The sequence below is a fragment of the Balaenoptera ricei genome, chromosome 2 (genome assembly GCF_028023285.1).
Source record: "Balaenoptera ricei isolate mBalRic1 chromosome 2, mBalRic1.hap2, whole genome shotgun sequence".
Classification (NCBI taxonomy): domain Eukaryota; kingdom Metazoa; phylum Chordata; class Mammalia; order Artiodactyla; family Balaenopteridae; genus Balaenoptera; species Balaenoptera ricei.
The window spans coordinates 61,176,641-61,204,640 of NC_082640.1; the positions used below are offsets into that span (position 1 = coordinate 61,176,641).

Below are 28,000 nucleotides of genomic sequence, written 5' to 3' on the forward strand. Positions count from 1 at the left end.
ACACAAACCTCTTCCTCAAGAGAAACCCCATATTGTATGGGGTTAGGAGTGACTGACTTGACTCAAGCTCTCTGAGGCCTGGGGCTCTCTAACTCCTACCCTGATATCACTGGGACATAAACCTGATCCTCCCCACAGAAGCACTGTCTGACAGAGTATAATATCAAGTACCAAAGAGTAAATGTAAAACAGGATGTTTTAGTCTGTTTGAGCTACCATTACAAAATACCATAGACAAGATAGCTTAAACAACAGAAATACTTCCTCACAGTCCTGGAGGCTGGAGGTCTGCAATTAGGGTGCCAGCACGGTCAGGTTCTGGTGAGAGCTCTCTTTCTGGCTTGCAGATGGCCACCTTCTGGATGTGTCCACATAGAAGACAGAAAGGAACAGCAAGCTCTCTGGTATCTAGTCTTATAAAAGCACTAATCTCATTGAACCAGGGCCCCACCTTCATGACCTCATCTAACCCTAATTATCTCCCAAAGGCCCCACCTCCAAATACCACACATTGAACGTGAGAGCTTCAACATACGAATTTGGGGTAGGGGGAATGACATACAGTCAGTCCATAACATCTATTTTTTTTTAAAAAGGTGAAATTTGATCCTAACATCATACCATACGAAAAATCAACACCAGATGGATCAAAGACTTAAACATCAAAAACAACTTTAAAAAACTTAGTGGAAAAGATGACTATCTTTTGACCACAGGGTAAGGAAAATTTTCTTAAATAAGAGAAATTTGACTATACTAAGAACCATTGTTCATCAAAAAATACCTTCAAGAAAGTAAAAATACAAGTTATAAACTAGCAAAAAGTGTTCACAATACACACAACTTGTAATGCACTATTATCAAATAACATATAAAGGAGTAACACACACATACACACACAATCAGAACATGGTCAGAAAAATGGGCAAGAGACAATGAAGAGGCATTTCACAGCAGAATGCAGCATATAAGAAACACATGTACGAAAAACTGTTCATCACTGGGGATCACAGATTTTCAAAGCAAGACCCTGTGTCATGAAAAACCATGGAAAGCTTTGTAATGGACCAAAAAACAAAGAAACAAACAAACAAAAACTAGTCAATCTTCTCTCAAGTTCACACATACATTACCTCCATCTTTCATTGCCTTTGAGCAATTTTTCAATTTGATGAAATGTAGAAAATTGATGATAATGTGAATTATTCTTGTGTACAACAGAGCAAATTACTTGTGTCCAGTGGATTACAATTGGTAATTGCACAGGAGATATACCAATTTTTGCAGTTATTTGAAAATTTTATTTCAGCATTCCTTTACTACACATAAATGAGTAGCTCTTCAAATTTCCCTTTGAACTGATTTTAACGTCTTATCAGTTTCCTCAATAGTGAGTTAAATAAAATACTTGAGAAGTGCTCATTTTATCTGTATGAGAGTCACAATTATACCTCCTTTTAAAAATCCTTTATGACCACAATTAAAATTCAACATCACCCACTATGATTTAAAAAACAAAAACAAAAAAAAACCTTTCAGCAAACGAGGAATAGAAAGGGTTACTCAACCCAAGGATAACATCTTCACGGTGAAAGACTGAAAACTTTCTCCCCAAAATCAGGAACAATCCAAGGATGTCTGCTCTCACCACTTGCATTCAAAATTGTACTGAAGGTTCTAGTTAGTAAATAAGGCAAGGGAAAAATGATAGGATGATAGAAAGAATTAAAAAAAAAAAAAAAGATGATAGGAAGAAGTAAAACTGTCTTTACTTACATACATATCATAGTTACATAGTAAAGCCTAGAAAATCTTAAGAAAAAAAGGCTACTAAAACTTACAAAGGCCAATATACAAAATTAAATGATATACTAGTAATGAACAACTGGAAATGAAACACTTTTAAAATGCCATTACAATAGCATAAAAAAATCAAAGTAGAAGACTTGTACACTGAAAACTTAAAAAACTACATAGCTCTTGAGAAATTAAAGATGATCTAAATAAGTGGAGTGAGATATCATGTTTATAAAGTGTTAAGATGTCTACTCACTCCAAATTGACCTGTGGAGTAAGTACAGTGTGAAGCTAAATCTACAAACGTTTTTTCAGAAAATGAAAAGCTGATCCTAAAACCTAAGTGGAAAAGTGGATTTTAATATTTAAATGAAAATACAAGGAGCCTAGAAGAGCCAAAACAAATCTTTAAGAAAAACAAAATTAGAGAACTAACACTACCTGACTTCCAAACTTATAAAGCTACTGTAATCAAGATAGTAAGGTATCAGCAAAAAGAAGAAAAATACATCAATGGAACAGAAGACAGAACTCAGACACACACATACACAGTCAACTGATTTTTTTTTTTTTTTGGCTGCATTGGATCTTTGTTGCTGCACGCAGGCTTTCTCTAGTTGCAGTGAGCGGGAGCCACTCTGTTGCGGTGTGCGGTCTTCTCACTGCGGTGGCTTATCTTGCTGCGGAGCACGGGTTCTAGGCACGCGGGCTTCAGTAGTTGTGGCACACTGGCTCAGTAGTTGTGGCTTGCGGGCTCTAGAGCGCAGGCTCAGTAGTTGCGGCGCACAGGCTTAGTTGCTCCGTGGCACGTGGGATCTTCCCGGACCAGGGCTCGAACCCACGTCCCCTGCATTGGCAGGCGGATTCTTAACCACTGTGCCACCAGGGAAGTCCCTGTCAACTGATTTTTGACAAAGTCATCAAAGCAATTCGATGAGGAAAAGAAAGTCTTTTCAACAAATGGTACTGGGAAAACTGGTTATCCACATGCAAAAGAATGAAATTGAACCCTCACCAGCACGATATACAAAAGTTAACTCAAAATGGATCAAATACTTAAATGTAAGACCTAAAACAAATACCTAAATGTAAGACCTTTCTCTTATAAGAAAACATACGGCAAAAGTTTCAGAGCATTGGATTTGGCAATGATTTCTTGAATATAACACCAAAGGCATAGGTAACAAAAGACAAAACAGACAAATTGGACTTCATGAAAATTTTTGTTTTGTGCATCCAAAGACACTATTCATGGAGTAAAAAGGCAAGCCACAGAATGGGAGAAAATATTTGCAAATCATATATATGATAAGGGATTAATATCGAAAATATATAGAGAACTCCTAAAACTCAACAACAACAACAAAAATAACCCTATTCAAAAATGGGCAAAGGACTTGAATAGACATTTCCCCAAGAAGATATATGAATGGCCAATAAGCACAGGAAAAGATGCTCAACATCACTAATCATTAGGGAACTGCAAATCAAAACTACATCTCACACCCACTAGCATGGCTACTATGAAAAAAATAGTAAACAAGTTTTGGCAAAATGTGGCGAAACTGGAACCCTTGTGCACTGTTCAGGGGAATTTTAAATGGTACTTCAGCTGTGGAAAGCAATATGGTGATTCCTCAAAAATGAAAACGGGCTTCCCTGGTGGCGCAGTGGTTGAGAGTCTGCCTGCCAGTGCAGGGGACATGCGTTCGAGCCCTGGTCTGGGAGGATCCCGCGTGCCGCGGAGCAGCTGGGCCCGTGAGCCACAACAACTGAGCCTGAGCGTCTGGAGCCTCTGCTCCGCAAAAAGAGAGGCCACGATAGTGAGAGGCCTGCGCACCGCAATGAAGAGTGGCCCCCGCTCGCCGCAACTGGAGAAAGCCCTCACACAGAAACGAAGACCCAACACAGCCAAAAATAAAAATAATAAATAAATAATAAATTAAAAATTAAAAAAAAAAAAAATGAAAACAGAATTACCAAATGGTCCAGCAAATCCACTTCTGGGTATAAACCCAAAACAACTGAAAGCAGGATCATGAAGATATATTGGTACACCCAAGTTCACAGGAGCATTTTTCATAATAGCTAAAACACAGAAGCAACCCAAGTATCCATCAACAGATGAACAGATAAGCAAAATATGGTATATTCATATAATGGAATATTATTCAGCTTTATAAAGAAAGGGAAAATATACTACAACACAGATGAACCTTGAGGACATTATGCTAAGTGAAATAAGCCAGTCACTAAAAGACAAATACTGTATGATTCCACTTACATGAGGTACTTAGAATAGTAAAAGTCATAAAGACCGAAAGCATTATTGTGGTTGCCTGGGACTGGGGGGAGGGGAAAATGGGGGTTTGTTTCACAAGATGAAAGGAGTTATGGGGATAGATGGTGGTGATCGCTGCACAATGTGAAAGCATTTAATACCACTGAACTGTACACTTAAATATGGTTAAAATGATAAATTTTTTGTTACGTATATTTGACCACAAATTTTTTAAAAGGCATTAAAAAAGAGCGAGAATGGGAGGAAAGAAGTTTGTGATGGTGAGAAAAGATGATTTTTTTTTTAAAAAATTGATAGAAATCAGAATAGTGGTTTGCTCTGGTGAGGGAAAAGAATGTCAAGGAAGGAGCCTAAGGAAACTGAAGGGGTAATAAAAATGTTCTAAATTTTTATAGGGGATTGGGTTATATAGGTATATGCACATGTCAAAACTCACTGAACTGTATATTTAAGATCTGTGCATTTTATTGTAAAGTTGAAAATTATACCTCGCTTTTAAAGTTTTTTTAAAGATCACAACTAGATACTATTTTAGATCATTCAACTAGCAAAATTTTAAAGTCTGAAAACACCAAGTAGTGGAGAGACTGTAAAACAACAGGATCTCTTATACACTGATGGTAGAAGGATAAAATGGGGCAATCACTCTGGAAATAAACTTCAGAGTATCTTTTTAAGTTTAATATTTACTACTGATACCATATGACCCAGCAATTCCATTCACAGTTACGTACCCAGGAGAATCTCTTGCACATGAACTATAAGAGTCATGTACAGGAATGTTTCTTGCATCAGTGTTAAAAATAGCAAACACCTGAAGTCAGAATTTTTTATCACTCAAACCCAGAAATAAATTGAGCATGATAACTAAGGGTATCAGTTTCAAATATTGACGATGTCTTTATGTTTTAAAGACAACTCAGTTTTAGTATGTATATATTATCAGTTTGTCAAGGTGTGTGTGTACAGAACAAATCCAAAATTAAGGCACAGAATTAAGGTACTATAATGAATTTTTATTTTAAAAGGTAGAATTTATTCATTCAGCATGGCTTTTATGAGAGTAAAGATTGGAACTTATCTAAATGCTGGTTACATCATCTATACTATATTCATACACAAAATATCCTGCAACTGTAAACATGAATAAAGTAGATCTAAATATACAGAAAGATCTCCAAGTTATGAAAGGAAGTTGAAAAAGGAAGAAGTAGAACAGTACATTCTCATGGATTAAAATAAATTCCATATAGATATTTTTAAATTTATATTTATATTTGCAAAAATAATTTGAAAGCTAATAAACTGCTAATGGAACTTTCTTCTGAAAATAAAGACAGGGGATCTAAGGTGAAAGGAAGACTTACTTTTCACTGTAAATCCTTTGGTACCATCTGAATTTCTGACCACATACCTGTTTTTTCAATTGACATGGAGGGAGGGGAGAAAGAGGCTCTCAGACTTTCATGTTTCTGGCAAGCAACCTCTCCCATGCCTCACAGCAGATATGCCAAACCTTCACCACTCCCTTCAAACTCCATATCTCACCCCTGTTGCCTCCCTCCAGAACATCGCCAACCACAACATCACCAAGCCAAGGACCTTGTTTTCCACTTCAGAGAAAAGGGGAACTGCCTATATTTCCTAATTCATTCCCATAAATTTATCTCTGGCTACATCCATGGGCATATCCTTCCCTCAGAAGAAACAGGCCACTTCAGGCAAATTCATATTCCAGATGCAATCTTTCACCTCTGCAGGGCAGCCTATTCTCTGTGTCATTCCTCTCTCCACTTCCACAAGCTTGCTCGTAACTGGTCCCTTCTCCCACCAGCTCTGTACATACACATGCTCAAAAGTCTCTCCTATATTAAAAAATATCTTATGCTCTCCTCTATGTAGCACCCTAAACTCATTCTTCCCCTTCACAGTTACACTTCTCACAACAGTAGTCCTTACTCCCTGACAGTCTCTTCTTCTTCATTTCCCATTCACTGCTCAACCTACCAGAATCTTGTTTCCGTCCCCACCACTAAAAAAACAAAAACAAAAACAAAAACCACTCTTGCTACTCTTGCTAAAATCACTAAAAGACTAAACCAATAGTCATTTTGTGAACCTTATTTTACTATCTCTCTGCAGTATCTGACACTGCTGACTTCTGCCACTCTTCTTTTTTTTTTTCTTAAATAAATTTTTATTTATTTTTGGCTGCGTTGGGTCTTTGTTGCTGCGCGCGGGCTTTCTCTAGTTGCGGCAAGCGGGAGCTACTCTTCATTGTGGTGTGCGGCCTTCTCATTGTGGTGGCTTCTCTTGTTGCAGAGCACGGGCTCTAGGTGCACGGTCTTCAGTAGCTGTGGCTCGCGGGCTCTAGAGCGCAGGCTCAGTAGTTGTGGCGCACAGGCTTAGTTGCTCTGCGGCATGTGGGATCCTCCCGGAGGGCTCGAGCCCGGGTCCCCTGCAGTGGCAGGCGGATTCTTAACCACTGCACCACCAGGGAAGTTCCTGACACTCTTCTTGAAACCCTCTAATCCCCTGGCTTCTGTGACACATCTCTCTTCTATCTCTACGATATGCACTGGAGATTCAAAGATGTATACGACAAAGTCCCTGACTTCAAGGAGCACAGATTCTAAAATGAGAGAAATATATGCAAACAATCACAACACAGTGAAATAGTACTATGATAGTTATAGGTACAAAGTGCTGCGGTAGCTTCATGATGGAGAAAGAGAGGGAGCATGCATTCTAAGAGGCAGCAACTAGAATGTACAAAGGCACACATATAAATCAGCATGGTATGTACAGGGAATTTAATTGATAATCGTTCAGCATACAAGTTTTGAAATCTGATTCTACTATTTACCAGCTCAATGACATAAAATAACAATCTCTATTTCAAAGGACTACTATGAAAATTAAATTAAATAGGGTCTTAGCATAGGGTCTGGCATATATTGAAAGGTCTCAATAAATGTTAACTCTTTCATGACAAAAACACTGAACAAACTAGGAATAAAAGGGAACTTCCTCAACCTGATAAAGGGCAGTTAGGAAAAACCCACAGGTAACATCATACTTAATGCTAAAAGACTGAATTCTTTCCCCCTAAGATCAGGAACAAGATGAGAATGACTGCTCTCACCACTTCTATTTAACACTGTGCTGAAGGTTTTAGTCAGGGCAATTAGGTAATAAAAAGACATAAAAGGCATCCAGACTGGAAAGGAAGAAATAAAACTATCACTATTTGCAGATGACAAGATATTAAATATAAAAAAATTCTAAGTAATAACTACTAGAACTAATAGTTGAACTAATAGTTCAGCCAGGGTGCACGATTTAAAATCCAATTACATTTCTATACTCCAGCAATGAACAATCCAAAAACAAAAGTAAAGAAACTATTTCATTCACAATACTATGAAATAGAATAAAGGACTTAAGAATAAATTTGACAAAAAAAGCACAAGACATACGTTGAAAATTATAAAACATCATTGAAAGAAATTAAAGAACACCTAAATAAATGAAGAGACCTCCAATGTTCATGGATTGGAAGGCTTACTACTGTAAAGTTTCCAAACTGATTTACAGTTTCATAATACAGATCAACACAGTCTCTATCAAAATCCCAGACGGATCTTTTTTTGTAGAAATTGACAAGCTGATCCTAAAATTCATATGAAAATGCAAGGGGGGACTTCCCTGGTGGTCCAGTGGTTAAGAATCCATCTTGCAATGCAGGGACACCCGTTCAATCCCTGGTCTGGGAACTAAGATCCCACATGCCGTGGGGCAACTAAGCCTGCACGCCGCAACTACAGAGCCCACGCGCTCTGGAGACTGTGCGCCACAACTAGAGAGAAGCCCACATGTGCACTGCAATGAAGAGCCCGAGTGCCGCTACTAAGACCTGACGCAGCCATAAAATAAATAAATAAATATTTTTTTTTAAAAAAGAAAGAAAATGCAAGCACCAGAGGAGTCAAAACAACCTTGAATAAGAACAAAGTTGGAGAATTCACACTTCGCGATTTCAAAACTTCCTACAAAACTACAGTAATCAGACAATGTGATACTAGCACAAGGAAAGATGTATTAATCAATGGAATCGAATTAAAAGTCCAGAAATAAATCCTTACATTTATGGTCAACTGATATTCTTTAAGGGTGCCAAGATAATCCAATGGCCTAGGACAACTAGATATCTGAATGCAAAAGAATGAAGCTGAGCCTCTACTTCACACCATACATAAAAATTAACTCAAAATGAATCATAGACCTAAATTTAAGAGCTAAAACAATAAAACTTACATTTAGAAGAAAATATGAATAAATCTCCATCACGTTGGATTAGGCAATGGTTTCTTAGATAAAACACCAAAATCATAAGCAACAAAAGAAACATAGATAAAATTTAAAACTTTTGTGCTTTAAAGAACAATATTGAAAAAGTGAAAAGACAACTCACAGAATGGGAGAAAATATTTGCAAATCATATATTTCATAAGTGACTTGTATCCAGAATATATAAAGAACTCTTACAATAAAAGGATAACCTAATTTTTAAATGGGCAAAGGATTTGAATAGACATTTCTCAAAGAAAGATATACAAATGGCCATTAAGCGCATGAAAAGGTATTCAAAACATCATTAGCCACTAGGGAAATACAAATCAAAAGCACAATGAGATACCACTTTACATCCATTAGAATGGCTGTAATTTAAAAAAAGAAAAAAAGGAAGAGGATAATAACAAATGTTGGTGACGATATGGAGAAACAAATCCTCATACATCACTGGTGGGAATGAAAAATGATACAGTCACTTTGGAAAACTGTTTGGCAGCTCCTCAAAATGTTAAACATAGATTGACCAAATGACCCAGCAATTCCACTCTTAGGTATGTACCCAAGAGAAATGAAAATATGTACACACAAAAACTTATACACAAATGTTCATAGCAAAATATTCATAATAACCCAAATGTAGAAACAACCTAAATGTCCACCAACTGATGAACAGATAAGCAAAATATGGTACATGCATATTTCAGAGTCCAGCTCCTGACCAAGAAATCGATGTGTGACTTTTCCAACCCAACCATAAATGACTACAAAGGCCCTGGCAGGCCTCACATAGGAAATCTGCCCTCCCCTGACCAGACTTGGTGCACAGCCAGTGCACTGCAGTCTCTGAAGAGAGTTGCAGTCAAGGACCCAGGCACCCCTGACTGACCATGCTCTTTAGCACAGCTGCATCCCTAGCCCAGGTACCTTCTTCCAGAAGTTTCTTTATATGTGGCCTGCAGCTGAGGCCTTTCTTCAGGTGCCTCTTCTGAGATCTTCTCATTAGGGAGGAAACATTAAAGACACTTTTTCTCTACTCTGACTCAGTACTTTTCCACTCCAAGTCCTTCCGTCTCACCCTCCAACCAGCCCTGGGTCCATAAAACTGCAGGAACCTTTTGTTTGGGGCTCCCTCAGCAGTGAGACAACCCCCCCCTCCCACCCTGTACTGATTCACCTGAGTGAGAGGGCCTGCACTTTCTCAGGTTTAGCCTCTTGCTTATACTATCTCAGTAAGTGAATAAAGACTAGAATGTTACTTTCATTTTGGAATGTTGTTTTTAATCAGCTACCTTGACACCTGGAAGCTCAGCCCTTACCGCTGCCCCCCAACTCACTTCTCTCTCACAAGCTCAGCTAAACTCCTGACACATAAAATAGAATATTATTTAGCCATAAAAAGGAATGAAGTACTGGTTCATGATGAACCATGGATGAACCTTGAAAACTTTATGCTAAATGGAAGAAGTAAGTCACAAAAGACCACATACTATACAATTCCATTTATATGAAATGTCCAGAATAGGCAGCTCTATAGAGAGAAAGTAGATTAGTAGCTGCCAGGGACTGAGTAGAGAGAGGAATGGATAGTGACTGCTAATGAGTTCTGATGTCTCTTTGAAGTGATGAAAATATTCTAGAATTAGACTGTGGTGATAGTTGCATAACGCTGTAAATACAATAAATTACATCAAATTTAAATGGATGAATTTCATGGTATGTAAATTATTCTCAGTAAAGCTGTTTTCTTAAAATGTTAGTTCCTAACATTCCTAGAGCACTAGTGAGATGGAAAAATGGATATAAAGCAGATTATACTGCTCTGTAGGAGTCTAAAATATCCTTTGAACACTGTAAAGGTACTGAAGGATTCTGAGTCATGGACTGACATGATGACATTTATCTTTTAGAAAAAGCACCCTCGTAAGTGTGACAAGAATGGCTTAGAGAGCAGCTGGACTCAAGGTGGAAAGACCAGATGATGGACTTATAATGGTACATTTAAAAAATTAAAAGATGAAGAAGATTTGAGCCAAGACATGTAAGAAAAGGGAAAGAGCTATGATACTATCTTTAGAGTGGAATGCTATCTACAGAAACCAAACACTAACATACTAAAGGATATATCCTTATTTTATAAGCCCCCCCCCAACAAACAGAGGGAACTAGAGAAAATAATCAACTCCAAGAGAACAGAGTGGTAGAAAACTCTTAATAACTGAACTATTAAAATAGTTACCAGTTGTTGTAATCTATGACTTAACTAATTGAAGGTTTGCCTTCAAGAATATCAGATTATAATGCCAATATCTTTCTCAAGTGCGTGTCAGGGAACAGCAGTGTGAACTCCAAACTTTGAGTATAAAAAACAAAGGAAAAATTCACTCAAAACTATTTTAATTGCTAGAACCAGCTTCATTTGTTTCAATCAAATGTCCTACAAACTAAAAGTAAGCATGCTATATATGTAGCTTTATAATAAATAGTATTTGCCTCCTATTAAAACTCTCAGAGGACAAGACATTAAATTTTTAATGTCTTAAATTTTTCAGAAACAATTATTTCTCATTATAAAATATATCTTAAAAGGCAAATGTATTTATAAAATAACTCACCTTAGGTTTTCAGACAAATCCACAAAGAAATGTCTACAGCATAACTTCCAGTTTAGGCAGATACCTGAATTGAAAAAAAGGAAAAAGACATGGTCAATATGACTAAATCTGAGTAGGGAACTTCATTTTTTCAAGAGGAGAACCCTAACTTGATCGTTTACCCCCTAAAATTTTGTGCTCAAGTTGTTCTTCAGAAGCCTGTAAAATGTCAAGGATATTAATTCTGCTAGACTTTCTATTGTCTATAATTTAAACATTTTGACAAATCTTGAAATATAAAATTTATCAAAACATATACTATATTAACAAGGGTGAGGGGGATCAATTCAAGAAAAATAGTTTTTGTTCACCTGCTCAAGTTTTCAAAACAGAAGGCATTTTCTAGAAGTCTGCACTCCCCATAATACCACCACCATGACCTCCTATCCTCACAAAAACGACAGAATTCAAAAATCTGGAAATGTAAAAGTAAATCAACAGCATGTGTTTATAAAACAAGTAAAAGGAAAGATTAAATAAAACAAATGGCTAATAAGTTATGAAAATTTCACCTACATTGGCAAAGGAAATCAAATTGAGATATCATCTTTCATCAATAAAATTTGAGTTGTTTTTTAAATAAGATGTTAGTTATTAGTGCTGTTCCAGTCCTCCTCCTTCCTAGACTCACAGTAGAATTGCACTTCACTGCCCTGTTTCAACTTAGTTCTGGCTACATGACTTGCTTTAGCCACTAAAATGTACATAGACATGATATGAGATATTATTAGGCATAAGGTTTAGGAACCAGTACACAACTGGAAGACCTACCCACTGCTGCAGTGATTATGGAAGGAAATAACCAGATGGAGCTCTGATCAGGATGGTTCACTAAATGACTCCAAAGAGAGAGAGAAGACCCCCTGCTGATATGTGTTAGACATGTAGCACGAGCAAAAAATAAACTTTGTTGTATTAAACCACTGAGATTTGGGGGATTGTTACTATACCATAATCTACAGCTATACTGATAGCTACAAATTATAATGTAATATAATAACATAATTATAGTAATATAATGATACAATATAATGGGCATCTTTGCACATACCACTATTGTGGTAGTGTAAATATGTAAAGTCTTTCTGGAAAGCAATTTTGCAATACACAAGAGCTTTAAAAAGTTCGAACCCTTTGACCTAGTAACTTCTCTCTCGAAACTCTGTCCTAAATAATAAAAAATCCAAAGATTTATATCATAGCACATTTATGACTGTAAAGAACTGGAAATAAACTAAAAGTTCATGGCCCAATTCAACATTCATGACACCATCAAGAAGCTTATAATTCAATAGAAAACATAGTTCAGGTACATACAAAAAAAGTAAAAAGTAAATATCCCAAAAGTGCAACAAACAAAATGTTATAGAAATTCCAAAGAGTAAAATGTCAAGGGAAATGTTTAGGTAAGGTTTTGGGAAAGCCTTTGATAAGAAAAGGGGGCATTCCAGGAAGTGGAAATGGAATGAACAAAGGTACAAAAGGCGCAATTTGTTACAGCAAGGATTCTCACCATCTTTTTGTTTCCCTAGATCTGGCTCTAGCCAAGTGATAGCATACAGAATGTCCTTAATTTCTAAAGTAACTGGGCTACCCACAATATGAAATAAGTAAAAAGAAAAACACAGATGTAATATGCTGGTTAAGGTAATCAGTATTCAAAAAGTAGACAGTCTACACCTTCTTAAGTTTTCCGATAGCCTTTGTGAACAACAACAAAAATACAACACACCTGCAAAACCAAATGTAAATTCTGTGCATTTAAGGCTGACTGTTATTTTCATAACATTAAGCATATCAAAAGAGCTGAAAGTTTTCAAGTTTTTATTATTTTAGCTTCCTTTCTACTGAGTAATTTTATTCTATGGACAGCAAACTTTGCTATTCAGCTCACTCCATACCTAGGGCCTAGTAGATGCTATCTAAATACTTGTTGAATTAATATTGGAATTTAATATACATTTCACAGAAAATACTCCTCATTTCTAATTATTCAGAGTAATGGGAAGTAGAAAGAAAATAAGTAACATTAACTGAAAATGCTGTAAAAAATGAAGCCATAAAAGAACTTAAACCATTATTTCAAAACACTCCTTGAAGCAAATAATCTGTTTACCAGTAACTCAAGCCTTTATTGTAGCCTTTGTTGTTACGCTACACACATACACCATCAAGACAGTCATTTTTACTAAATATAGCTTGAGGGAAAAAAATCACATAATTTGATACCTAGAAAAATGCCAGTAGTTCACCTTTGTATTCCACACAATTCCTAGCACATAGTGGGTGCTTTCAAATCATTCATTGATTTGAACAGTCACAGAGAAAATGTTTATTCTGCTGTCCATATGAGTTCATTATATTTCAAAGGTGTGAGTCATCAACTCTGACAATAAAAGTAGAACTTACACCACTACAAATCCTTGACATATCTTAAGAGCTCTCAGAAATGAGAAGAAATATCCATAGACATGTTCCTTAAGTTACACAAGTATAAGAAGATACAGCATTTTCACTGTAGATTTGCTCTATTTAGATGGCTCTGAATTGAATTATTCAAGCATATACAAATACAACATTGAAGGGGTCCACATACTTGCTCCTCACAGTCTGGAAACAAAAGCTGCTATTCAGATAAAAGATGATAGGCAACAGGAATCTGACAGGCCAGTAATTTACTTCCTTTTCCACACGTTTGAATTTGTAGGCCTCCACAGTTATTAAACAAAATTAGTTTCATGATGTCAGCCAAAAAGCCTCATGGGCAACAGTTTTATGTCATTAAAAAAAAAACCCACCATCCTCAATCTGTATGAATTTGTGTTTGCTCATGAGAAGCCTCTCAGTGAATCAGCAGAGAAGTTTTTTCATTGCACTCTTGCTCTATCGATCTTTAGTATAGCCCTGAACTGTAACAAGTCCCTATTCTAGCTTCTTGCCCTACACCTAAAATAATTTAGATATAGTTAAAGAAACTAAGTATCAAACAGTCTAGCAGCTCTTTACCAAAAATGGAGCAATTTCAAAGATACAAATGTGGTCTTAATATATATTTATTCAGCTTAAAAAATCAAAAGTCAGAGAAAGACATCTTCATCTTCCATCTCTCCTATTTGTTCATGTCTGAATCCACCATGCTCTTTCACACTCCTTTGCCTTTGCAAATGCTATTTTCCCCTCAGCTTGGTTAGAAACTCCTCCTCAAATCTGACTATGGCAAATTTCTAGTCACCATAGAAGTCTTCACTAGTTTTCCCCCAAAAGGCTCATGCAAACCTCCCCCTATGTACTGTCTATACACTTTCATTAAGTACTTCTCAAACTGGGTAGTAAATCTGACTCTACAGTCAGAGAACTGAACACCTCTTGGCAGAGCTAATATTCAGCTGGTACACACCAGTACAGCCTTAAGGGTTGTGCTGAAATACTTCCGTAATATGGTCTGGCAAACAGTCACTGCCCCAAACTTCACCAGCTCTAAGGTACCTGCTGATGGCCCAGTCTTCCCACCATCATCACCACCACCACCATGCCAACTCAACAACAAAAGCAGCAAAGCCTGATGCAGTATAAAGAATGCAGGGGTCCTTCAAGACCCTGAATCCAGTGCTATGGCCATCTTGATTGGCTGGTGTCTGTGTTGTAGTGACTGACAAATACTCTGAATATCATTCCTGCCTCTTTGCACCCAAAGCCTAGCATATGGTAGACCTTTAATGAACTGTTTTTTATCAAAATAATGAATGAATTAATACCAGCTCTACTCAATGACCCAAGGCCAATGGGTATGCTGTCAAAATTATGCAGACAGTGATCAGACTGGCAAGAAAAATCCAGGTCCTTAAGTACAAGACAGGAAAAGTGGTCAAGTCTGCCTATTTTCTATGCTTGTCTTCAGCCTCTGATAAAATAAATGCTTAATTTGACAATGTGGGCAAAAATCTTCAATGTGATACTTTATAGAGCATATGATTCAAGGTTTGTTTGTTTTTTTTACATTATTAAGCAAAGTTTAAAAACAAAGTTCTTATAAAAACCATACTCCCTATAAAAATACCACAGTGATCACTGAACTCTAATCAGTGTCTTGAACATGAAGACAGGTATCACTAAGGAAGAACACAAGTAATTAATTCAAATGGAGAGGAAAAGGCAAGAATAAGAAGAGTCAGTTAATTATGAATCACATGTCTAATTACAGATTTTGCCAGGGGTTTCAGATACTTCTAATTAGTTTTACTTGGTATATTAATTATAAATAGAACACCATGAGAGAATTTTCTAATCACAGGAATTTACTGAGTATGTAAAATCAGATTTTAAGTTATCTTTCTAATTTAATAATTAAATGTTCAATAATGCATGATAGGACTTCCCTCGTGGCACAGTGGTTAAGAATCCGCCTGCCAATGCAGGGGACACGGGTTCGAGCCCTGGTCCGGGAAGATCCCACATGCCGTGGATCAACTAAGCCCGTGTGCCACAACTACTGAGACTGTGCTCTGAAGCCTGCAAGCCACAACTACTGAGCCCGCGTGCCACAACTACTGAAGCCCATGTGCCTAGAGCCCGTGCTCCACAACAAGAGAAACCACCACAGTGAGAAGCCTGCGCACCACAACTAAGAATAGCCCCCACTCAACACAACTAGAGAAAGCCCGAGCACAGCAACAAAGACCCAATACAGCCAAAAATAAATAAATAAATTTATTTAAAAAAAAAAAAAATGCTTGATAATTTTTTGAAAGTCATCAATAAAATACACAGCACATTAAAGTCAAGCTACTCAGAACACTACTAAGGTAGTGACAGAATCTTTAAAAAATCCATAAGGTAGAAGATGTATAGCTGAAAGAAGGATGAATATGGAGCTTTAATAAGAATTTTGAACTTATAAGTGGTGATATACTGATCATTTTAGGGCACTTACTTTCTAGTAGGAAAATCATCTTTCAGTCATCCTACAGGGAGTTTCAGAGAGTTATAAAATTTAAGTATTATAAAAATCATGATGCAAGGAAGAATAATAGCAACATTTTCTACAAGAGAAGCTTAATTATCTAATTTCACATTGTCCCATTAATATCAATCTTTAGTAAAACAAGGCTGCTCAACATACATAGCTGCTAATGAAAAATTCTAGGAGGTAACAAAATTTCAAACAAAAAGCATCATATAATATTTAGAACAAATCGAGGAAAACCAGCCTGAATTCTTTCTTGGTAGTTATTAAATTAGAAACAAGAGAAGAGAAAACAATACTATAATGATTTTAATGTTAATAAATGCTTTTAAAGTCTCACTAATCCTAATTTGAAACAACCATGTAAATTATCTTGGCTATTAGCACAACCATATGAATTTAAACAGCAACTGTATACAATGAATATGTTAAATAATAGTAACAGTAGCTACCACTATTGAGTAACTATATACTATACCAGATAGAATGCAAGGTGCTTTACATAGTTCAAATATCAAAGAGATAAGAGAAAATCAATTATTAAGTAACAATTGTTTGTTCCTCGAAGACAGGCATTCCCCTACTATTACAAATGGCAAATGGATAGGTGTGTTTCGGGAAACCCTGGAACACCATGTTCACCAACCTAAGACCATCTACCTCCAATCACACAACCTTCTATGAGGTACTTATGCCTTAGGTAACTTTAGATTGAAGGATGTTTGCCAAAGGAAAAAAAGTTTTATTTAGACAATACAAATTAACAATATGACTTGTTTTATTAGGTCAGACTCAATTCCCCAGCACATCCCAAGCTTTCCTCTCCCCATTCACAGAGAATATTACAGAGATTCTAAGGAACTCAAATAGACCAATAAATAAATAAATGAATAAATAAATAATTTTTTAAATGGTACTATGGATTTTTAAATTAAGGGAATAACATAATGAAAATCGTGTTTTAAGAAGATTAGGGAAAGGGGGGATAAATTGGGAGATTGGGAATGATATATACACACTACTACATATAAAATAGATAACTAATAAGGACCTACTGTATAGCACAAGGAACTCTACTCAATACTCCGTAATGGCCTATATGGGGAAAGAATTTAAAAAAGAATGGATATATGTAGATATATAACTTTGTTGTACACCTGAAACTAATACAACATTGTAAATCAACTATACTCCAACAACAATTTTTAAAAAAAAGAAGATTAATAACATGACAAAACAATCTGGGACTGCAGCTGGGAGATAATGGAAGCAAGTAGACCAACTCAACATGAGATGATAACTGGTCCATACAGAATAAGACAATGGCTAATGGAATAGTAAAGAAGAGCTGAACCTGACATTATCAACAAATTTCACCTTTCTATTACAAGTTCAGTTCATCCTGGGAATAAGGTAGATGCAAATTATTATTTTCTTAATTTGTCTGATAGAAGAAAGGGAACTTTAAGAGTTCACTTGTCAGGTCTTAAGGTCTTCATTTTCTACCCAGGTTACAGACTGCCTGAAATTCAACCACCAGGAAATCATCCTTTTCAATTACAACGTCCTATTGTCCTGGCATTTTCTGCCAAAATACCCTAGAAGGAATAATTTCAGAAGTACTCATTTAACCATTATTGATGGACATTAGCTTGCTTGCCTGCCTTCTCCATGAGCACCCACCTCCATCCCCACCCCCATCTTCATAAACAGGACCAGGACAGAAACAAGGGTCCAAGAACCTAATTTTATCTGACCTGGATGTGAGACTAAAAGAGACTAGATGCTCTGCCAAAATTAGTAATGAAATCAGAATCAGAGCCAAGAGTTTTAAACTCCTAATCTCAGAGCTTTAAGATAAACTCATATTTTCTCTGCCATTGGATATAATAAAAATTTTTTAAAACTTCCTAATGTAATAATAACAAAAAAAAAAATCACAGAGCTTTCAAACTAGACTCCATCCTCCTTTGCTGTTATTGCTGTTTTAACACATTAGTGGGGCAAGAGCTAATAAATCAAAGAGGATGTGAATCTAAGCTTCCTTCAGGGACTCCCTGCCACAGTCAAGGCAAAGTTCTGACACTATTGCCTGGTAAATAAGGTCCTTAGTATTTAAAACCCAACAATCCTTTTCAACCTCATCCTTCACCACACCACTTTCCACTTCCTCATTTATCACCATATCTACTGAATGAATACAGATCTCCAGTGTTCAACGTCTTCTCATACCTCCATGCCTTAGCTCATTCCACTTTTCTTCATAGAACACTCTTTTCCCCTGCTGGCATGGCTACGTTGAGCTCCTGCTCTCTCTTAGAAATAATTTCTTGACATGCCTCCTCTTGGACCCTGAAACACATTCCTCCCCTAACCCACACCAAGTCTGAAATAGGCTCCCTCCTTTATGCACATCTCTACCAAACTTCTCAGAGGGTATTTCAATTCCCAAATTAGTAAATTAGTTTCGTACACTATAGGTACTAAAATAATCATTAGTTCCCAGTGCTGTGTTCTTTCTACATAACAGTATTCAATCTACTCCATCACGATGTACATCTGAGGTTTCTTCCCCTTCTTTTTGTATTTTGGTTTGCTGTCTAAGAATCCTCAGTATATTTCCTATTAACTCAACAGGTTTAAGCACATTTAGAATGTGGTTATTAGCTTCTTAAAAGAGAATCCAACTGAAATTAAATACAAATGGAAGTTTTTCCATTATAAGGCTTGATGGGTCAATCTGACCAAAAAAGGAACTTTTATGAATATTCATAATCTTGCTAAAAAAAAAGAACTTCACTTAAAATGTTCTCTGTATCTATTTGGAAAATGTATTCATACAACAGCTTCTGAATGATCAAAAAGGTGAAATATCAAACCAGTTTATGTCATTATTTTAAATAGAGAATGATATCCACATTGCAATAGGAAATATCTGCCTTCAGAAAAAACATCAGAGTTAAAACTTGCAACACCCAATTCCATGTTCCTTTGATCTTTTTAGGTAGGATAATTGTTAAAGGATACATCAAAATCTGACAACCGCACTCTTCAGAACCCTGTTCAAAACTTTCCTACTAGGGTACCAAAATGTTCATTGCAGCTCTATTTACAATAGCCAGGACATGGAAGCAACCTAAGTGTCCATCAACAGAGAAATGGATAAAGAAGATGTGGCACATATATACAATGGAATATTACTCGGCCATAAAAAGGAACGAAATTGAGTTATTTGTAGTGAGGTGGATGGACTTAGAGTCTGTCATACAGAGTGAAGGAAGTCAGAAAGAGAAAAACAAATACCGTATGCTAACACATATATATGGAATCTAAAAAAAAAAAAAATATGTTCATGAAGAACCTAGGGGCAAGACGAGAATAAAGATGCAGACCTACTAGAGAATGGACTTGAGGATATGGGGAGGGAGAATGGTAAACTGGGACAAAGTGAGAGAGTTGCATGGACATATATACACTACCAAACATAAAATAGATACCTAGTGGGAAGCAGCCACATAGCACAGGGAGATCAGCTCAGTGCTTTGTGACCACCTAGAGGGGTGGGATAGGGAGGGTGAGAGGGAGGGAGACGCAAGAGGGAAGAGATATGGGGACATATGTATATGTATAACTGATTCACTTTGTTATAAAGCAGAAACTAACTCACCATTGTAAAGCAATTATACTCCAATAAAGATGATAAAAAAAAAAAAAAACTTTCCTACTAGGGATTCAGACTAGGGCTGCATGACACCCCAATGCCAATAGTGTAAAACAAACAAATAGCAGCTTCAAACAAAACACCACCCAAAACTACACCCAGCTATAGCCTGAAATTGGTGACAAACCCCAAGTCTGTTGCAACCCCATATTCAAAACAGTTTCTATAATAATACTAGGTTGAGAGCTTTTACTAAATCAATGGTTCTAATAAAACCACAAAATGTAATCTAAGATAAAATACTCATATGGGTGTTGCTTTGCTTTTCAGAATGATTTTGGTTAATGTATTTAACCTATTCTGTCTATATATTAAGGTCTAAAATGTAGTAGTTGTAAAGTTACTATTTTAAAATGTTTTCTAAGCCACTTGGTACACCTTAAGTCCATTACTCTTGTTCTAAAAGAGAATTACTACTCACTGAAGGGAACATACTTAGAATTAAACTTTTTAAAATACATATCACGAATAAGAATATTAGTCAACTTGAATCAGAAGGTTAAACTCTAACAAAATGATTTATTACCATACCTCAAAAATAAAGCTATGTTACTGAACTCATTCTAATTGTAATAAGATGGAATTTCCTTTATTTACTTGAGGGGGATATAGAATGTAGAAAATAAATTAGGTACTCTAAAGATCAGAGTGAAAGAAAATACAACCTAACTAGATTTGAAATTTAGTACCAAACACCCACACACACACACAAAAAAAAAACAAGCTCACAAAGTATTATATTTTTGCCCTCTCCTTCACTCTTCCCTGCTGCCAGTTGCCTGTTTCAGATGTTCTCGTGCAGAGGAAATAGCAACAATGCCATTTTCCTTCCAAATGCAATCAGGTTTTGGCAAACTTAAGTCAGTATGTCAGTTAAAAATAGAAACTCAACTCAAAATGTGTTTGGCAAATATCTACTTAAGTATTGAGTAGTTCTCCTCTCTTGAATGGTATTGAATTTTCCATTTATCATTTTTAAATGTACAAATAAAACTAAAAACCTGCACATGTAGCTGAACAAGTAATACCTTCCAAATTAATAATATATTATGCAAGACTCTTTTATAAGCATTCACTGAGAGCAAAATTATGCCATTTTGGAAAGAGAATTCCTGTGAGATTGGTCCTTAGTAGTCATGATATTTCAAAACACTGCTTTTGTTTTTATATAAACACGATTGTGACTCCTTTATAAGTTGGCAGCCAACTTTGCCAGAAGCTTAAACAACTGTTTTCATCAAATAAGTGTCTTCACTGGACCCTCCACCAGATCCATTCGAGAGTATTAAAATAGGTCCACATAAATAAAGTTTTATTGAAACATAGTCACACCCATATGGTTATGTGTTGCTATGGCTACTTGTGCTCTACAAAGGCAGAGTTGAGTAGAGACAACATGAGTTGTGACAGAGATCATATGGCCCACAAAACCTAAAATATTTACTCTCTAGCCCTTTACAGAAAAAAATTACCTATACCAGAACTTTTTCAAAATAAACTGGATAAAATTATCTCACCATTATCTCCACTGTTCACCTGTCTACGTAATGAAAGTGACAGAGTACTTACAGAACTTCTTAAATGCAATTTACTCTTTAATATTTATACTACTAGGAACCCATGTATAAGATACTGTTTTGAAATACTGAACAAAGCAGAGTTGACTCAGCAACTCAGATGAAGCTAAAATCTTCTCAGACTCAAAATGCAAAACGTCTAGACCCAGCACCACCCTAATTACTATTACTCAGCATTAAGTATGGTATTGTCATAGGAGGTTCAGTAATGACAGAAGCCTATTTGTGTGCCATTATTCCTGTTAAAGGATTTTCAAGCGACAAAAAACAAAAATGGCGGGCTTCCCTGGTGGCGCAGTGGTTGAGAATCTGCCTGCTAATGCAGGGGACACGGGTTCGAGGCCTGGTCTGGGAAGATCCCACATGCCGCGGAGCAACTGGGCCCGTGAGCCACAACTACTGAGCCTGCGCGTCTGGAGCCTGTGCTCCGCAACAAGAGAGGCCACGACAGTGAGAGGCCCGTGTACTGCGGTGAAGAGTGGCCCCCGCTCGCCACAACTAGAGAAAGCCCTCGCACGGAAACGAAGACCCAACACAGCCAAAAATTAATTAATTAATTATTTAAAAAAGGTCAACCCCAGAGTAGCGTTGCAAATAACTGTTTAGTGTCAGCAAGAAAAAAAAAAAAAAATCGAAAAAAAAAACACAAAACAACAAAAATGGCTATAGATAGTTAAAACAAATGCAGTTTAAAGCTCTGTAAATACAGAATAATCGGTGTTAAATTTTCAATGATGCTGTTTCACTGTAAAGCCGTTTTTAAGTTTTCAAATGAAAAATCCAAGATCTAAACCCCAGATTAAAATGTCAGATACCTAGATATTCAAAAAATATCTGGTGAATAAAGGGAGAGTTATACGGATGCTCAGGTTATTACCTTCACTGCAATTATTTTTGTATGTTACAATTTTCACTCTCCTCAGTTAAGGATAGACCTAGCAAAGGAGTCTTTTCTAATCCAGCCCAGGTATTCCCCAAGACCATTGTCAAACAAAGCCTATATGGGACTGGGTGCTGATACTGCCTCAGTCTGCAGAGGAGATGGACAAAAAAAAAAACACAACACATTGTACGAAAACAATTCACAGAAAACCCTGAGGCCTGAAAGACACATCATTTTTTCCTGGTGATAGAAGAGGCATTCAGACGCTATCTGGGCCTTTGGTCTCACCAACTGCCTCCTTAAGTCAAAGCCCAGAGAGTAATTAACAGCATTTAGAATTTCCAAAAGACTGGGCTTAGAGAAGTATATATAAATAAGGAAGGAGCCTGGGTTTTGGAATGAGTCAGAAAGACCTACTAGTTTCATGACTCTAGCACCTATTTCCTATGTGATGCAAGTTATTTAACCTCTCTGAGCCTCCGTCTCTTCATGAGGATAATGATGGTACTACTTTCATAGGATTATTATGATGATTAAAGGAGACATTGTAGGAGCGCCTGAACCCTGGAATGTAAAAATAATTAATACACAGTAGCACCTAAGTATATATAGAACCATAGGCCAGGCATATATTCATTCCTCAGCAAACCTATTAGGTAGGTACTGTCATTAAAACTTGCTCAAAGTCACAAAATGAGCAAGGGGCAGAGCCAGATGTGGGGCAGAGCCAGATGTGGGCCAGGAAGTACAGCTCCAGTGTCCATGCTCTTAACTATATGTCATTATACTGCAGTTATTATTAGAATGAGCATCCCAGATATTCATAAGAATGGCTCTATGTAAAACAAAGTGTTTGAAGCCCTTCTACGTCAACATTTGAATTACAATAGATTTCTAGTTTGGGAACAATCCTGCTCTGTTGCTAAAATGCTGTTGGTAGCACAAAGCTAATACTATGGTCAAAGTTCAGTATCTGTTTAGGTCATGTAACTTCAGACAGAGAAAAAAAATTTCCAAAACTCCAGAACATTTAGGCTGGCTTTTTTTTTTTTTTTTTTTTTTTTTGCCAGCGTGGAAAGGTGGGCAAGGCACCAGGCTCCCCCACCTGCCTCTTTTTTTTTTTAATTAATTAATTAATTTATTTATTTATTTATTTTGACTGTGTTGGGTCCTCGTTTCTGTGTGAGGGCTTTCTTCAGTTGCGGCAAGCAGGGGCCACTCTTCATCGCGGTGCGCAGGCCTCTCACTATCGCGGCCTCTCTTGTTGCGGAGCACAGGCTCCAGACACGCAGGCTCAGTAGTTGTGGCTCACGGGCCCAGTTGCTCCGCGGCATGTGGGATCTTCCCAGACCAGGCCTCGAACCCGTGTCCCCTGCATTAGCAGGCAGATTCTCAACCACTGCGCCACCAGGGAAGCCCCCTAGGCTGGCTTTGAGAGACCAGAAAAGGCTATGGAACAAACACCTCCTCTCCAAGAAAACACCTCAAAAGTGACTTGAGTGGCACCACAAAAATCAGAGACTCAGAGCTGGAAGGGTCCTCAGTTTAATTCTTATACTACAGAGTGGAAATCGAAGCCAAGAGAGAAGTGTGGCTTCCCTCATGTCCTACAGCTAGTCATCCATCGTGTCAGACAACTTTTCCACTACACCACTCTGTCTACATTCCTACTGAACTGCAAACTCAGTGCCTCATTAATGTAATACCTCAACTGAAAAGTCATGTATAGTTTGTTGCACAACATAAATACACTGGAAATCAGTGATGGGGAAGGAGTCTTTTACCAACAATCTTTAAAGAATCTATCTGAACGAGACATAGTCAACTTGTTGACTCTGAATAAACTGCAGACATATAAATTAGTAAACATTCTTAATGCCCTTCTGACTGTTGCTGTGTTCTCAACATAGACCAAGCCTCCAACAAAAATTATCTCCTCCTTTTTAGTATTCCCAACAAGAAAATTGCCATTAAGGCCCAACTATATTCCTGGTAATCTTTTCTACAAAAACACTGCCCCCTTAAATTAATAAATTATAAAACTCATTCTTCTTGAAAACAAAAATACATCAACACTTTTAAAATAAAATGATCATATACTTTACCATCCTCTCAGATAACCCAGGTGTAAACATAACTGGCTTGCTCCAAAAATAATTCTGTAAGGTAGAAATTCCCTCATAGTAAGCTGCACATATTTGTCTTCAAACATATCTTACCTTTGGTTTAAGGCAAAACAGATGAATTTGTTGTTCAAATTCAAAACAATCACATAAGGAAAGTGATTTTATTACTGTTAACAGCTGATGTTTTCAACTCCTCTTATGCCACCCCTGACTAACGCCAATGCCTATGGTCTCCTCCTTCAGCAGAACTGAAACTTACAGTTCCAATAGGGAGCTAACTCTCCAGGGACATACTCTAGCCGCAGAACTAAGGTGAAATAACTAAGGCAAAAAAAGAAAGGCACTATCCAGAAAGATTTCTTTCAAAAATTACTTGGAGAGCCTTATGGGAATTCTTGAAAAAAAAGAAACAACTATCTTTTCCTCTATAGAGAAAAAAGGAAAAAATTCAACTAGTAGTGATGAACAGAAAGGGACAAACAATACATTCCAAAGGAAGAACTACGAGACTTGGCAAGATACCAAGATGAGGAGCTGATGAATCAAAAGTGACCTCAGTATTTTGGTGCCTGGGCAGCCATATAGATGAGAACCTCCCTGACAAACTCAGAAGCCAGAAAAGAGCTTGTTGATGGGGAAGGGAGGTCAGGCCAGTTTATCCCCTGTAAGTGAATGTTAGCAAGTGGGTTATATTTAGTACATCTTTAGTATATGCAGCTGCATATAGGTAAGTTGAAGATGCATAATTTGAACGTCTTGCTGGGGTTTAAACACATGAAAATGTTAAATAAGGAAGGTGGGCCTCTTAGGTAAAAGCTAAAGCCTCAGAGTGACAGATATGATGTGCTTAATATACAGGTAATGAAATTCACTTCTGAACCCTTAGGGTATTACAAATACCTCCTCAGAGTTGAAGTAGTTATTCAGCGTTTACCTCCTTGCCCCCTGCTTAAAACAAATTCCAAATAAAAAACAGAAGGCCTCACAATGGAATCTCATTTCTAGAAAGATATAATTTGACACTATGGCAACAAACTCCAGAATGCTTATCTGAATCTTCTCTCCCTGAATCAAAGAATGTTTGCAATTAGCCTTCTCTGAACCATATCTACATTAAACCCTCACTTAGCCCATATATCTTTATCTCGATACACCTTATCTAGATCACTTTTCTATTAAATATACATAACATTTCTATTTCTACATTTTCCTTTCCACTGATATTATTTTCACCCTCTGCTCTAGATATATATTTAACTTTTAATTCTGAATCTCCAAGTTAAAATGCGACACTATCAAAAAAAAAAAAATCCTCTATCATACAGGACAACTGCCTTCTAAGAATTGTTTCAATTCCAGAAGCGCTTCAATGATATTTTCAGCTTCCTATCTTTTATAGTTGATCCACAATATCAACTTAACCTTCTTCACACTTCCTTTCCACCTATTTTCTTTCTTTTACCTATTCTCTTTGTTTAGCCATACCATTTATAAGTTTCTCTAGGAAAAATTTTGACCCTAATTTTTGGGATTCAACTTTCTAATTTTGGAGGAAAAAAAAAAATCTGTGGAGTGAATCAACTCTGTCTCGCTAAACAGCTGTGCAATCTTAGACAAATTGTTTAACCTTTCTCCATTTTCTCATTTGTAAATGGGAGATGATACCACGCATCATGCAGGGATGTTTTTCAAATTAAAGGAAAAGAAATGTAACAAATCTAGGATGATAAGTGGTAAACAGTATTTAATAAACTGGTGGTTATACATAAAAAATTTGTGTGTTATAATCAAAGTAATTATCTCATAGGCCATTACAGAACTTTGCTACCAAAAGCACTGCATGTACTTCCTAATTCTGGCCTCACTTCAAGGACAAAATACAAATAACATTACTGCAATTTTAATGGAGAAGCCATCAAAGGGAGTGTGTAATGGAAATCTGGGCTACAACATTTGGGTAGAAAGAAGCTGGAATACAGGACCAGGAAAGCCAACTCTCAGGGTTTACTGTGTTCCACAATTCCTATATGTACACCCTTGAAGGCAGTAAAATCTTGACTGCAAAAGAAAGGTTACAGTACATGTCAAGCAGAGAGCAGCTACATTTCATTTAGTTTCCCAATTCCAAGCAGAAATGAGGATTAGTGCGAGTTTGCCTTTCACTGCTGATTTGAAACATGGAAAAACAATGACCACAGTGATGATGTTGAAAGATATATTAACTCTGCAACTAATATTTGAGACTTACTACATGCCAGTATGCACACTATGCTAAGTGTTTTGTATTCATCATTAACTCTCACAACAATCCTATGAGGTGGATACTTTTATCCTGTTTAACAAACAAAAGAAACAAAAAGACCCTGAAGCTTAGCAGACCTGGGATTCAAACCCAGGTAACAGTGAAAACTTAATAACACAAGTTATGTGCTGACAGTAAGATACCTAATATTTCAGCAGTCAGAGCTATTTGGGTATCTGTGTGGGAAGTAGAGCATCATATTCACTCAACTGTATAAGCAAAAGCAGGAGAGAGGTAGAAAAAGAAAGGGCTACATCCCATAGTAGCAATTCTGGAACTTTCAAATATTAAAAATCATGACACTGTCAAATTGAGCATGGCCTGCTATGGGGATAATTAAAGCCTCCCAGATCAAAGGTTCTCTACTGTTTTCCACCTTACACATGCTGATGGATGAGGGCATTAGAAGCTGATGCTATGTGCCATCATATGCTCAAAACACCTCCATGGGCCTCCACACACCTCCACACACCTCCTGTGTGAGATTCTCAGAACATCAGCTGCACCTCTTTGCCTTCTCACCCTTTTCAGAAAAGCACATTAGAGTGAAAATGAGTTAAAATAGGTATGAATTTTCTCTGCATCAAATAAGTAAATATTAATGTTTATTGAACAGTGGTACTATATACCAGGCATGTTCTAAGCCCTTTGCCTATATTAATCCTCAAATGACATTATATATTAGGTACTATTTTATTCCCATTTTACAGATGAGGTAACTGAGATGCAAAATAAGTAACTTGCTAAAGATCACACATAAGAGAAATGACAGTGCCAAGATTCCAACAAGGAGGTCTGGTTGCAGATCCTCAGCTCTTAAAACACAAAAATAAACTGCATCTCAGCTTTGCTGGGACATAACCTAGTGGACAGGTATCCTGGGAAATTCCAGAAACTCTCTGCACCATGCCACAACTGAAAAGATAAGAACTTCTGCCTCTGTGGATACACCCAAAAGGCTGGTCTCTAAAATCTTGCACAAGGATTTTAGTTTAATGTCACAATGACCTCAGATCCCAAACCCAAGGGCCAGAAAAAGACTTCATTTAGAACCTCTCCTCTTAACCCTGGGTAAGCTGAGCAACAGGAATTTTCTTAGTAGCCCAGCAAACGATACTGGTTATAAGACAGTCCAGCCCCATCATGCTATTGCTGGACTATAAGGAATCAACAAAGCTTCACATAAATAGGAACACAACCCCTTGCTCTGAAAAGATCTATGCATTAAAGATTCACTCAGTCTTCTGGGTAGGGTTGTTCACATATTGTCCAGGCACTATGTTAAGTGCTGGAATATAGAGGTCCTACACTCATGGAGCTTC

The 28,000-nt window shown here is 36.9% G+C and overlaps 1 protein-coding gene across 9 annotated transcripts in view; it reads right to left on the reverse strand.

Annotated features, from left to right (window-relative positions):
- PEAK1 (pseudopodium enriched atypical kinase 1) overlaps positions 1-28,000 on the reverse strand; it is a 298,094-nt gene that overhangs the window by 235,113 nt on the left and 34,981 nt on the right. For 7 of the 9 annotated variants that reach the window (XM_059912712.1, XM_059912710.1, XM_059912708.1 and 4 more), the window contains exon 2: positions 11,068-11,131. The gene's annotated coding sequence lies outside the window, so the exon portion shown is untranslated. Of the gene's footprint in view, positions 1-3,777; positions 3,849-11,067; positions 11,132-11,417; positions 11,479-28,000 lie in introns of those variants that run through there. The other 2 variants (XM_059912707.1, XM_059912709.1) reach the window with 2 other exon arrangements.